Consider the following 12,706-nt stretch of genomic DNA (forward strand, 5'->3'; position numbering starts at 1 on the left):
TTTCCCTTGCTGCTTTCAATAATTTTTCTTTAATTTTTGCCAATTTGATTACTATGTGTCTTAGCGTGTTTCTCCTTGGGTTTATCTTGTATGGGACTCTCTGTGCTTCCTGGCCTTGGGTGGCTATATCCTTTCCCATGTTAGGGAATTTTTGACTATAATCTCTTCAGATATTTTCTTGGGTCCTTTCTCTCTCTCTTCTCCTTCTGGGACCCCTATAATGCGAAAGTTGTTGTGTTTAATGTTGTCCCAGAGGTCTCTTAGGCTGTCCTCATTTCTTTTCTTTATTTTTTCTTTATTCTTTTCCCTGGCAGTGAATTCCACCATTCTGTTTTCTGGATCACTTATCCGTTCTTCTGCCTCAGTTATTCTATTGATTCCTTGTAGTGCAGTTTTCAATTCAGTTATTGTATTGTTCATCTCTGTTGTTCTTTAATTCTTCTAGATCTTAAACATTTCTTTCATCTTCTTGATCTTTGCCTCCATCCTTTTTCCGAGGTCCTGGATCATCTTCACTATCATTATCCTGAATTCTCTTTGTGGAAGATTGCCTATGTCCGTTTCATTTAGTTGTTTTTCTGGGGTTTTATATTGTTCATTCATCTGGTACATAGCCCTCTGCCTTTTCATCTTGTCTATCTTTCTGTGATGTGGTTTTTGTTCCACAGGCTGCAGGATTTAGTTCTTCTTGCTTCTGCTGTCTGTCCTTTGGTGGATGAAGCTATGTAAGGGGCTTGTGCAAGTTTCCTAATGGGAGGGACTGGTGGTGGGCAGAGCTCAGTAAAACTTTAATCTGCTTAACTGTTGATGGGTGGGGCTGGGTTCCCTCCCTGTTGGTTGTTTGGTCTGAGACAACCCAACACTGGAGCCCACCTGGGCTCTTTGGTGGGGCTAATGGCGGACTCTGGGAGGTCTCACGCCAAGGAATACTTCCGAGAACTTTTGCCAGTGTCCTTGTCTCCACAGTGAGCCACAGCCACCCCCCCACCCCGCCTCTGCAGAGACCCTCCAACACTAGCAGGTAGGTCTGGTTCAGTCTCCCCAGGGGTCACTGCCTCTTTTCCTGGGTCCTGATGCGCACACTATTTTGTGTGTGCCCTCCAAGAGTGGAGTCTCTGTTTCCCCCAGTCCTGTCAAAGTCCTGCAATCAAATCCCAGTAGCCTTCAAAGTCTGATTCTCTAGGAATTCCTCTTCCCATTGCCGGACCCCCAGGTTGGGAACCTGATGTTGGGCTCAGAACCTTCACTCCAGTGAGTGGAATTCTGTGGTATAAGTGTTCTCCCGTTTGTGAGTCACCCACCCAGCAGTTATGGGATTTGATTTTATTGTTATTGTGCCCCTCCTACCATCTCATTGTGGCTTCTCCTTTGTCTTTTGATGTGGGGTGTCTTTTTTGGTGAGTTCCAGTGTCTTCCTGTTGATCATTGTCCAGCAGCTAGTTGTGATTCTGGTGTTCTTGCAAGAGGGAGTGAGAGCACATCCTTCTACTCCACCATCTTGGTTCTTTCTCACAGTCCTAGATCACAGAGAGCGGTTTGCTTCGTTATGAGGCCTCTCTCCTTGGCTTTCAGACAGCCCGCCTTCTTGCTGAATCCTCACATGGCCTTTCCTCTGTGCATGTGCACTCCTGCTCCAGACAATCTTGAATAGGAAAATTCTGAAATGAATAGAATTAGGAAGTTGTCAAACAGCGATGGGTTTGAGTCCCAGCTGTACTATTTATGAGCTGATTGACTTTGGACAAGTTGCTTCTGTGAACTTCAGTTCTCTCCTGTGGGCAACTGAGTTGACAGTGGCAGTGTAACATCAGTGCTGCCCAAGACAAATCCTGAGAGTCACGCTGGATTTCTCTAACAGCACATCAATCACTGAGTCCTGCTGATTCCTACACTGATTTCTTTAACTCTTCCATTTCTTTCTTTCCCCCAATACTTTCCCGTTCAGGCTGCTGTTCCTGCTGCTCTGGATCATGGTCATAGGTGACCTCACTTCTAGTCAAGTCGTCTTCAGAACTGGGACATCTCATGCTGTCATCCCACCAATGAAAACTTCTTACCAATCTCAGGATAAGTCCAAACTTCTTACCAGGCTCCCCAGGGTCTGCTGTCTACCTACCTCTCCAGCCTTGTTTCTCATCTTCCCGACCCACCACCTCCATCCCCATATCCTGTGCCTGGTCACCCAGGTCATTTTAGTTCCTTCAGGAAGTCCTGCCTTCCCCAGGTCTGAGTTAGGACCCATCTAAGTGCTCCTACAGAACTCTGAGCTTCTTCTATTATAACCACGATGCACTGTAACTGCCTTTTACCTTACTATCCCCCACAGCAAGTGCCATAGGAGGGACCATCTTGATCTTGATCTTCATTGTATCTCCAGAGCCAAGGATTGTGCTGGGCAATATGGTAGGCACTTCATTTCTTTTGAAATGTGAATGGATCTGTAAAATGATATGATATTGATATAGCAGGATTGTCACACAGAGTAAATGACATAAGTCTACACAGTGTCTGATATGCAGCAGTGACCTTTAATCAGTTTTTCCCCATCCCTGTTTCCCTTGTCTGCCTTTTTGATCTGCTTTTAAAATGGTAAAAACTGGAAGGGAAACAACCCAACAGAGAAGGGGGAAAAAGACTTGAAGCAATCCTTCATAAAAGACGATATCTAAGTGGCAAATAAGCATTAAAAAAATGCTCAATTTTGGGCTTCCCTGGTGGCGCAGTGGTTGAGGGTCCGCCTGCCGATGCAGGGGACACGGGTTCGTGCCCCGGTCCGGGAAGATCCCACATGCCGCGGAGCGGCTGGGCCCGTGAGCCATGGCTGCTGAGCCTGCGCGTCCGGAGCCTGCGCTCCGCAACGGGAGAGGCCCGCGTACCACAAAAAAAAAAAAAAAAAAAAAAAAAAAAAAAAGTGCTCAATTTCATTAGCCATCAGGAAATACAAATTAAAACCACAATGTAATAATACCAACCTCACCTACCAGAATGGCTAAAATGAAAAGGACAGATAATAGCAAATGTTAACAAGGATGTGTAACAATTAAAACTCTCATGGGTGTGCTCGTGGGTGTGCAAAACGGAACTGCTTTGGAATAATGGTTGGGGGCATTGAGTAAAATGAACATATTCATACCCCATGACTCAGCAATTCCACTCCCAGATGTGTACCCAACAGAATTGTATTTGTATGTTCACCAAAGATATGCACTAGAATGTTCATAGCAAAGACTGGAAACAACCCAGATTTCCATCAACATCAGAATGATAAACAAATTGTTGTTTATTTACACAAAAAGAATACTACACAACAATTAAAATGAGCAACCTATGCACAACACCATGGGAGAATTTCACATGTCATGATAAGAAAAAAAGCAAGACACAAAAGCATACATGCTACGATTCCATTCATATGAAGTTCAAGGACCGACAGAACAAATTATGGTGTTAGAAGTCACAATAGTGGTTACCCTTGGGGAGATGGATTAATGACCAGAAGAGGACACAAATGGGGTTTTGGGGGATTCTGTTAATTTTTTTTCTTGATTTACGTGGTGGTTACAGAAATTGTTCACTCTGTGAAAATTATTTTATTCACATATTATATGACAATAAGTCTGGGAACCTAGATTTTGGGAAGGCTTCTATCATTCCTTAAATGAAAAGAGTGGCTTGCTGTGCTAAACTGTTGGTAGGAACCATGTGGTTTTGCTTTCCTTCTGGGAGTATGGAATTCTGGTGCATGCTAGGCAGAGGGTGCCTATGTGACCTATCTCTACTAAAAGCCCTGGGCGCCTGAGGTCAGGCAGGCTTCCCTGGTAGGCAAGATTACATACCTGCTATCACAATTCATTGTTGGAAGAATTAAATGTGTTCACTGGGAGAGGACTCTTGGGAGCTTGGGCCTGGTTTCCTCTGGGCTTCACCCCATGCACCTTTTCCCTTTGCTGATTTTGCTTTGTGTCCTTCCACTGTAATAAACCTTAGCTGTGAGTACAACTATATGCTGAGTCCTGTGAGTCCTGCTAAAGAATCAATGAACCTGTGGGTGTTCTGGGGGGACCCCAATGCAGAGTCAGAAGTGGGCTTCCCTAGAAGGACCCTGACTGTGAAATACAGTGAAAGGACTGTTTGGGAAAATGAAGGACGAAGGGGCAGGAGATGCTGAACACTTGGTGTCAGGATGGCTCTGGAGATAGGGCTGGCATAAAACAGCAGTTGGGCTGCTGCCTCTTGTGAGAGGGAAAAGTTACCCACAGAATTTGAAAATGAGGGCTCAACTCCAGAAGAACAGGCTTGCAGCTTCCCTGGCTACTTGCTGGCTAGTGAGAGGGGAAATCCAGCCTGAGAGATGCCTTTGCTTTTGTCCTCTCCTCCAGAGCCCAACTCTTCCAAAAGAGGAGCTTGCGTAGGCTACAGAGGTTGACATTTGTAACGTTCTTTCCTCTAAGGGGGAGGGCAAATTTGTTCCCAGGAGTAAAGTTTTAGACCAACTAGAGAAAAAATAAAGGAGGCAATGCAGCCAATTCTTCAGGCCCATATCCCCCTGGCATTCCAGCCAAGATTTCCTGGCAGCTGTAATGTTAACCATGTAAATGCTGAATTTACTGCGTGGGATTTGAGTTAATTTGAAAAATGAAAAAAAAGAGAGGGAAATTTTTTTTTTTTTTTTTTTTTGCGGTATGCGGGCCTCTCACTGCTGTGGCCTCTCCCATCGCGGAGCACAGGCTCCGGACGCGCAGGCCCAGCGGCCATGGCTCACGGGCTCAGTTGCTCCGCGGCATGTGGGATCCTCCCGGACCAGGGCACGAACCCGTGTCTCCTGCATCGGCAGGCGGATTCTCAACCACTGCGCCACCAGGGAAGCCCGGGAAATTTTTTAAATGACTTTTATTTTGTGGCTAGGGCATTTGGATGTATGGCAAAAATTGAAGAAGAGTGTTATCTTTGTAATTTCACAAATGCTAGAGGGATCATCCCAATCAGGGAAATTGCAAAAATATAAAAAGCACTAAACACAACTTCCTTGCTTTTTTGCCACTGATGAGTAAATTAGAATTTAAACTCTTTGGATATTAAGCAGAATAAGTCTCCATATTGATAATTTTCACTATGAGTTTTGCCTATTGGAGCCTCTGGTGTGCCAAAACTGGGTCCGTTTTTCCAATGCCCAGCACAAGCCAAACGCTGAGACACCGAGGTTTGCAGTGGAGAAAGGGTTTATTCACTAGGTGGCCAAGCAACGACAGGGGAGAACAAGTCTCAAATCCGAGGGGCTGGGATATTCATGGGATAAAGAAGCAGGGTGGTCTGAGGTGTGGGGACAGACGACTGGAGGCAAGAAAAGGTGAAGTAAGCTGTGTACTGTGCAGGCTATCTGGCTTGTGTGCTCCTTCATTGGACGTGTGTTCAGAAAATGGTGGCTAGCATGATATGAGGGTGGAGTTTTTGGCCTCTGATGTCAAAAGATCATCCACTGGACACTCGCACAGGCCCAGTTGAATGGTCAGTGGTCTCTACTGGTTTGAACTGCACAAGACTAGCTCCATGTTCCTGGAAAACAACTTAAGCAACCAATTCTATAGCGACCCACACATCAGAGGTGTTATCTATTGGGGTTGGTTAAAGGAGTTGTGATATATTGTCTAAGTTTCATGAAGCTTGGAGGAGATGCATTTGAGAGAACAACTAAGGGGAGCTTAATCAATGAAGGCAGGTTACAGGATATTATTTACTACGCAAGTTATAGTTTAAGGGATCTAACTGATGGTTGCCCTTGGTTTCACTGGGAAAAGGCAATTGATATGAAAAGAGAAGCACTCACCAGTAGAAAACACATTTTGGAGATTTAAAAAGCAGTCTTTAGTAGCTAATGCCCACCTGTAATCAAACAGATCTTGTAAACGCTGACCCCAACAGGCTGATGATTTTCTTGTCTGCTGTGCAAATCCTGAGTGTATCAACTTGGACTCTAAGAATAAGACAGAAAGTGCTTAGGAAAGACTTGCTTATTACTGGGCTTGGAATCCAGCCCTTTGGTCCACCAGTGTCAGACTTTTCTGCTGCCAAAGAAATGCTATTGGCCTTTTTGGAATCCTAAATTCACTGATTCTAAGGGCCTGAGCCTAACTCTGAGTTGAAATCTGATACTCTCTGCTCTGGGTCTTTGTAGCCTCAGCTGGAGCTGGGCTGAATGAAAACCTGGACCCGAGCTCTGGGAACCCTGGGACCCATGTAGATAAAGGGCCCTAAGCAATGAGAATGTCATGGATTCTGGCTGGACTGTCTGGGTTGCATACAAGGGTCCACAGGAAAGGGCTTAGGTTCAAGATGGGACCCTCTGAAAAGGAGCTCCTGATAGGCTCTGTGCTTCTGATACAGAGACTGATGGTATTCTGATGGCAGCTGCCAGATGAGGAGGGCACACCTCAGGGCCTGTAACCCCTCAGTCCCCTCCTGACAGATGGGGCTCTCAAGCCCCTCTCAGGGATGCTTCCCTGCTGTTCCCAGGTCAGCTCAGCTCAGCAGACACACCGATGGCCCAGCTCCCTTCCCCTCCCCTCTCTCCTGGGCCCACACCTTAGGAGGCAGTTTTGATAATCAAATGGACGGGTGCAGGCCTGCTCCAGAAATCAATGCTCACAGGATAAAAGATCAGGATGAAAAGGATGGGAAGTTATGTAAGCCCATTCTGAAAGGTGTTGAAGATTCTGAATTTCATCCCAACCAATTCTTGAACAGGTTTATCTTTCTGGTTCAGTTGTATAAAAATGTTTTTCTATAAGAATGCTTTTGATCCTCTTGCATACAACACTTCTGGTGAAGGGTTTGGATGACAGTAAGGGATGATTTTAACATGTAAGGTTATGATTGCTAAATGGGACACACTGAGTTTGAAACAACAGAGGAAAAACCAAACCCCAGCACCAGGGCAGCACTAATGCCCTGTTTTTCAAAACTGTCCCTGGAAGCTGCCCCTCTTCCTGAAAGAAAACTCCCTGGCACCTTTCCAAGCGGCTGGAAGTTTTTAACTCACACTGAGCCTTTATCACACCTGACAGCTCTGAGTATGGGACAGCAGGGGCAGCCCAGCTCCCCGCACTTCACATGGAGAACGCCTGCAGATGCTGTCCACTTGCGGGTGGATGAAATTGTCACAGACAAGCCCACCGTTCGTAACTGCCAGCCTTGGGCAGTCCCTCCGAATCCGAGGACTGAATTGAACTGGATGGAACTGGAGGCCTTTGGAGGGAGCCCCATGATGGGGACCCACACTGAGGGTCCTGTGAACCCGTACTGCCTGCCCAGTGGCTGTCCTGCATGGGGTGCCCCAATGATCATCAGCTCTTGGTTTCCAGGGTTCCATGTGCACCCTCTGGGGTACTCTTCTTGTGTGTTGCACTTTCTAGCACCACCTCAGTCCTTGGAAGCCTTCAGGTCAGCTTTCACTTTCTGTCCAGAGCTGTGCTGAACCTCACCTGATGTCCCGGACCAGTAAAAACTTGACAAGAAAGCCACCTGGATGGCTAAAACAGCCCTTTATGGTTACTGGACTTTAACTGGCAGAGTCCCAAACTTCTAAAGGGCATGACTGAGGTCAGTGTTGCAGGCTAGTCTCATCCTGCTGCGTGCGCTCCTAATAAGAATAATTTTGCTGCAAAGATGCCTTGGCCAAGAATGGAGGGGGTGGACAGTGCAGAAAAGAGCGAGTATAGCAGGCCTGAGACTGCGCTTCAGAAAGACCGGCCCTTGGCTAGCACTGGGCAACGTGGGTTTCAGGAGGGCTCTCTCCAGTCTTGAGATGATGAATGGCTCGCTGTGCTAAGTTGTTTGTACAAACCATGTGATTCATGCTAAATATCTGCTTTCCTTCTGGAAGCCTGGAGTTTGGGTGCCTGCCAGGCAGAGGCTACCTATGTGACTGACCCCCAATAACACCCCGGGCCCCTAGGCTCAAGTGAGCGCCCCTGATAGATGACATATCACATGTGTTGTCACAATTTGTTGCTGGAGGAATTAAGTACATCTACTGGGAGTCTATTAACACTCCAGAAAGCCTGAGCCTCGTGCCCTCTGGACTCTGCCTCATGTACCTCTTCCCTTCACTGATCTCACCTTGTGTCCTTTCACTGTAATAAATCACAGCTGTGAGTCACAGCCTAACACATCATGGAACCTGGGAGTGGTCTTAGGGATACCTACACACTATGGGAAAAGGACAAGAAGGATTAAGCGATTTGTAGGAAGGATGAAGAGAGCTCAATACGAGAAGATGGGAAAAGGGACAAAGACAGGAAACGAGGCAAGAATCAATACAGCAGCAGGACTGAACTTGTGGCCCCTGGGGCTGCCACCCACAATGTGAGCTCAAGGGCTCACAGGATTGTCCAGAGGACAGTCCTCAGATGACCCCAGCACAGCACAATTGCCAGAGGGAACAGAATGACCAACACCCTCAACTCAACTGGAAACATGAGCAGACGGGGTAATAATCCTTTTAGGATGTACAGATGTACAGGATTTGAGACTTTGTGTCCATTTTGTTGAGCTTCTGCAACCACTCTGTGAGGCAGACTAGAGAGGGATGATTACTGTGCCTAATTCACAGAGCATGTAAAGGCCGCCTGCTTCTAGAGTCACAATTAATTGTCCCAGCTGTTTGTAACTCTGATAAAACTCACCATGATCTACCACATGTGCTGGTTCACTGTGCACTTCTGTCTCTTCTACTAGACTTTGATTTCCTTCATGGGGTCTGCTCTGACTTTTTTTTCTTGTCTTTTTTTGGGATGGGGGGAGAGGATAATCTTTTCTCATGATAAATTCATTGTGAGAAAATAATGAAAATAAAACAAAATAAAAATCTCACATAATCCTTATTTTAGTCATTTCTGTGTCCCACCCAGATCCAAGAATAACCTGGCACAATTCACTGATCTGTTGTCGGCTGAAGGGCTGTCCGGAAGATGAAATGAGATTAGGCCTGGCACCTAACAGGCTCTCTATCAATGCTAGTTGAGTATCATTGTTATTTTTGTTTGCTGTTAATAAGTTGAAACAGGAGGAAGACGATCACATTTTTGGCTTGCAGAACCTAGTGAAACTGGTCTAGCAGGTCACTTGTGAAACCAACCACAAAAGGTCTGCCCCTAAGAGACCACACAAATAGAATGTTAAAGTCAGCAGCTTCCACCCCTGAGATGAGGCACCAAGTAGAATCAAGCATCTCATCCAGGTGTGAGGCTTCTTTTCAGCATCAGCTTCACTGACTACCTGTGACTCACTCAATGTGGAATGGCTGACTTTGTCTTTGCATCTCATGAATGAGTGTCTGGGCAAGGACAAAGGAAACTATTAGGGTGGGGAAGGGCAATTAAAAACTCCAATGAAGAAATTGAGGAATGACTGGAAACAAGCAATGTACAGAGTTAAGACATGCCGACTTGAAATCACGTCATGATGGTACCTTAGTTCTCTCTCTAAAAATGCAAAAACTGCAGTAGACAGAAAATAAGGGGGTAAAAAAAAGCTGTAACCATAATCAGAAAAGGCCAAGGTCAGCGATCAGGGAGGGAGCTCCAAGATCACCTACTGGTATTCCCTGAAGCACAGGAGTCTTCAGAGATGCTCCAGATACTACAAATCATTAAGTATCTCTTGCCAAGAATATGTCTTGCTGCTTGATGAATCTTTTCAAGCTTTTAATCTGTTTTTGTTCCAGTGATAAAGATCTAAAAATTAGTGTTATATGCCAGGCCTATCTTTTATAGATAGGAATCTAAAGCCCAGAGAGGGCAATTAGCTTGTTCAGAAAAACTCAAGGGCAGACCTGGGTCTTCAACCCATAAGTCTTGCTTCCCTAACCCACGTGAGGATAAATTGATAAAATTGATAGACGCACTAGTTCCAAATGATGTATGATACCAGACATGGGTCTCTACCTGCCCCAAACCTAAAGGAAGTCTTCGTGAGAGCCCTCCTCCTGTCATCAGAAGGTGAGCTTCAGAAGGGCTTCAAGATTTGGGGATCAGAGGGTTCTCACTTCCTGAAACATGACCTCCCCAGATTTCTCTTGCCTGCTGCCAACAGAACTAGCATCTTATCCCCTGCTTTTAATCCATGCCATGCTGGCTCAGTCTCTCTTTACCTTCTGCTCTCACCTTTCTGTACCTCTGGGCTCAGCCTGGCCCTTGCACTGTGCAGTGAGTGAGAGGTCCTGGATGTCTCCGCTCCCTCTTTCATTGACTCTCTCTGGGCCTGGATGGGGTTTACCTCCTTGCGGTGTCCCAGGGCAGCTAATCAATCCCAGTCAGAAGAGTCCTTGAGTTCTTACAGCTGGAAGAAAACTTTGAGACCATCTAATTCAATCCCCTAATTTTGCACATGAGGAAACGTAGACCAAGTCACACAGTAAAACTAGGATCCCAATTCAGGCTTCCTAATCCAACCCACATCCACCACCCTTCCAATAACCATACCACCCTTCTCCCTTTTAACTCCACTCAGTTGAAATCAACACATACTTATGGAATGTCTAATACATGCATATTAGGAAAGGGAGAGAGGAGGAAGGACGTATGAGAAAGGAGCAGAAATCACAAATTGATCCAAAAGAAGCTGTGAGGGGGACAAGGATGCATTTGTCATCCTTAAGAGGCTTATGATCAAGAGGAAAAGGCAATAGCACAGGGAGACGGTCTACAGGGGTGGGATAGGGAGGATGGGAGGGAGGCTCAAGAGGGAGGGGATATGGTGACATGTGTATGCATATGGCTGATTTGCTTTGTTGTGCAACAGAAACTAACACAGTATCGTGAAGTAATTATACTCCAGTAAAGATCTATTTTTTAAAAAAAAAGAAGAAGAAAAAGCAAGACAAGTACATAACCCACAGTAATATATAAGAGCTCTAAAAAGGTTTACCCTTGTTAGATAAGAATGAAGGAAGTTTAAGATGCTTTGATAAAAGCTTCGGTGAAGAGGCAATAATTCAAACAGGTTAAATCATTCACCACCCATTCAGCTCTCTTCTAGCTGGCCCTTAGAGGCTAGAAAGCCAGAGACCATCCCTGACTCCCTTGCAGTTGGGGTGACGAGGAGACTCCTTTCTGGCCAATGAGACAAAAGCAGGTTCCTTCTAGGACAGATTCTACCACTTCTGCCTCGTTCTTCCAGGAACTTGGGTTATGCTTAGAGTACAGCAGCTGTCACTAAGGCAGGGACAGTAGGGAAGATGGAAAGAGCCTGATTCTGGAAGGAATTCAGGATGAAGCTGCCACACCAGCCCTAGACTGCCTGCCCCTGGGCTTCCTGTTACATGAGATACATTGATCCCTATTGGTTCATCCCCTGCAGCAGAACTTCTCTTATATGCAGCTGAATCCAACCTGGCTGCTTCACAGGCCTTGGAAAAGTGATGGGATTTCAAACAAGCAGAGGTGGAGGGCAAGGAAGGTGTAAAAGCAAGCACTCCCGGATGGGGAACGTATGGGGTACATTCTCAGGAAGCAGGAACGAGTACAGAGGGAGATCAGAGGAGAAGTTGAGAGATGCAGTCTGGTGCCGGGGACAGAACCTGGGAGCCTGTGGACTTTGTTCAGACAGCAGAGAGGGATTGCTGAGAAGGGAGCAGCACTTTTCTTGGGGAGCTGATGTTAGTTCCTTGGCATCAAACACCAGGTGCCTCGGTGAGCAGGCTGAAGCAAGAGTGGGTGGCCTGTTTCCTTCTAATCTGCAGCACATGTATTACATTCCTGTTTGCTTAGTGTGTACATGGAACTTCAGGAACCGCAGTACCACAAACTCCTTCCCATCTGAAGGCGTTATTCTCATCACCTTCTTCCCACCAGCGCTTGCCTGGCTGGCAAAGCACAGCCAGAGCCCTCTGGCTCCTAAAGTGTGCCCTTCTCTGACTGCAGTCCGTGTCAGGCCGCAAGCATCCTCACCAAGGATGCTCAAAGAGGGAAGCAATGAGAAGACAGACATATGCAAAAATAAACCTGATCTGGGGTCACTGATGGGAAAATGGAAGTGGGAAAGATATCCAACCTATGATGGTCCTCAACAGGCTCAAGACCACCAGGCAGCAACACAGAATAAGTTCTTCCCAGGTTGGACTTGTCTATGTGTATGTGTTTCTCTGATTCAGACACTTGGGCACAGAGGCAGTGTGATACAGTGGAAAAGTACTTCTTCCAGTCTGCCTCCAAATAGATGTTTGGACTAAACATTTTTTTTTAATTTTTGAAAATTTTTAAATTTAAAAAATTATCATTTCCTTGACTTCAATCTCCCCATATACCTCCTTATACACTGAGAAGTCTGGATGGAAAATCAAAAACTTCACCCTTCAAGCTCCCAGGGCAGCTAGCAGAGGGCCCTGCTCTCTCCACATCCAATTAAACAGGCCCTGTTCTGAGTCCTCAGTTTCTTGATTGGCAAGAATCCTGTTTTCTCCACAGTCAGTGCACATAGCAGAAACTCAATAAATCTTTACTGAGTGGATAAATGAGCTGCACAGTAATTCTCTGATAAAGGTTTTAGGAGAGGTACAGACACTCTACAGGCCTGGGACAACAGATGGCAATTAAATGACACCAATCTGCACACCCAAGCCCCAGGCCAGTCGGCTCTAGGAGAGAATGAGGCTTAGTGCAGTTTTTCACCAACTACACTCCATAGAACCAGTCCCACTAGACGTTGATAA

At 46.0% G+C, this 12,706-nt stretch overlaps 1 long non-coding RNA gene across 1 annotated transcript in view; it reads right to left on the minus strand.

Annotated features, from left to right (window-relative positions):
* Positions 1-305: 305 nt before the first annotated feature.
* LOC131741438 (uncharacterized) overlaps positions 306-12,706 on the minus strand; it is a 31,417-nt gene continuing 19,016 nt past the window's right edge. The window contains exons 4-6 of the long non-coding RNA XR_010836645.1: positions 5,881-5,971; positions 2,310-2,438; positions 306-1,658 (exon numbers count right to left, since the gene is read on the minus strand). This is a non-coding gene — a long non-coding RNA (uncharacterized lncRNA). The remainder of the gene's footprint in view (positions 1,659-2,309; positions 2,439-5,880; positions 5,972-12,706) is intronic.

Source organism: Kogia breviceps, chromosome 14, assembly GCF_026419965.1.
Source record: "Kogia breviceps isolate mKogBre1 chromosome 14, mKogBre1 haplotype 1, whole genome shotgun sequence".
Lineage (NCBI taxonomy): Eukaryota > Metazoa > Chordata > Mammalia > Artiodactyla > Physeteridae > Kogia > Kogia breviceps.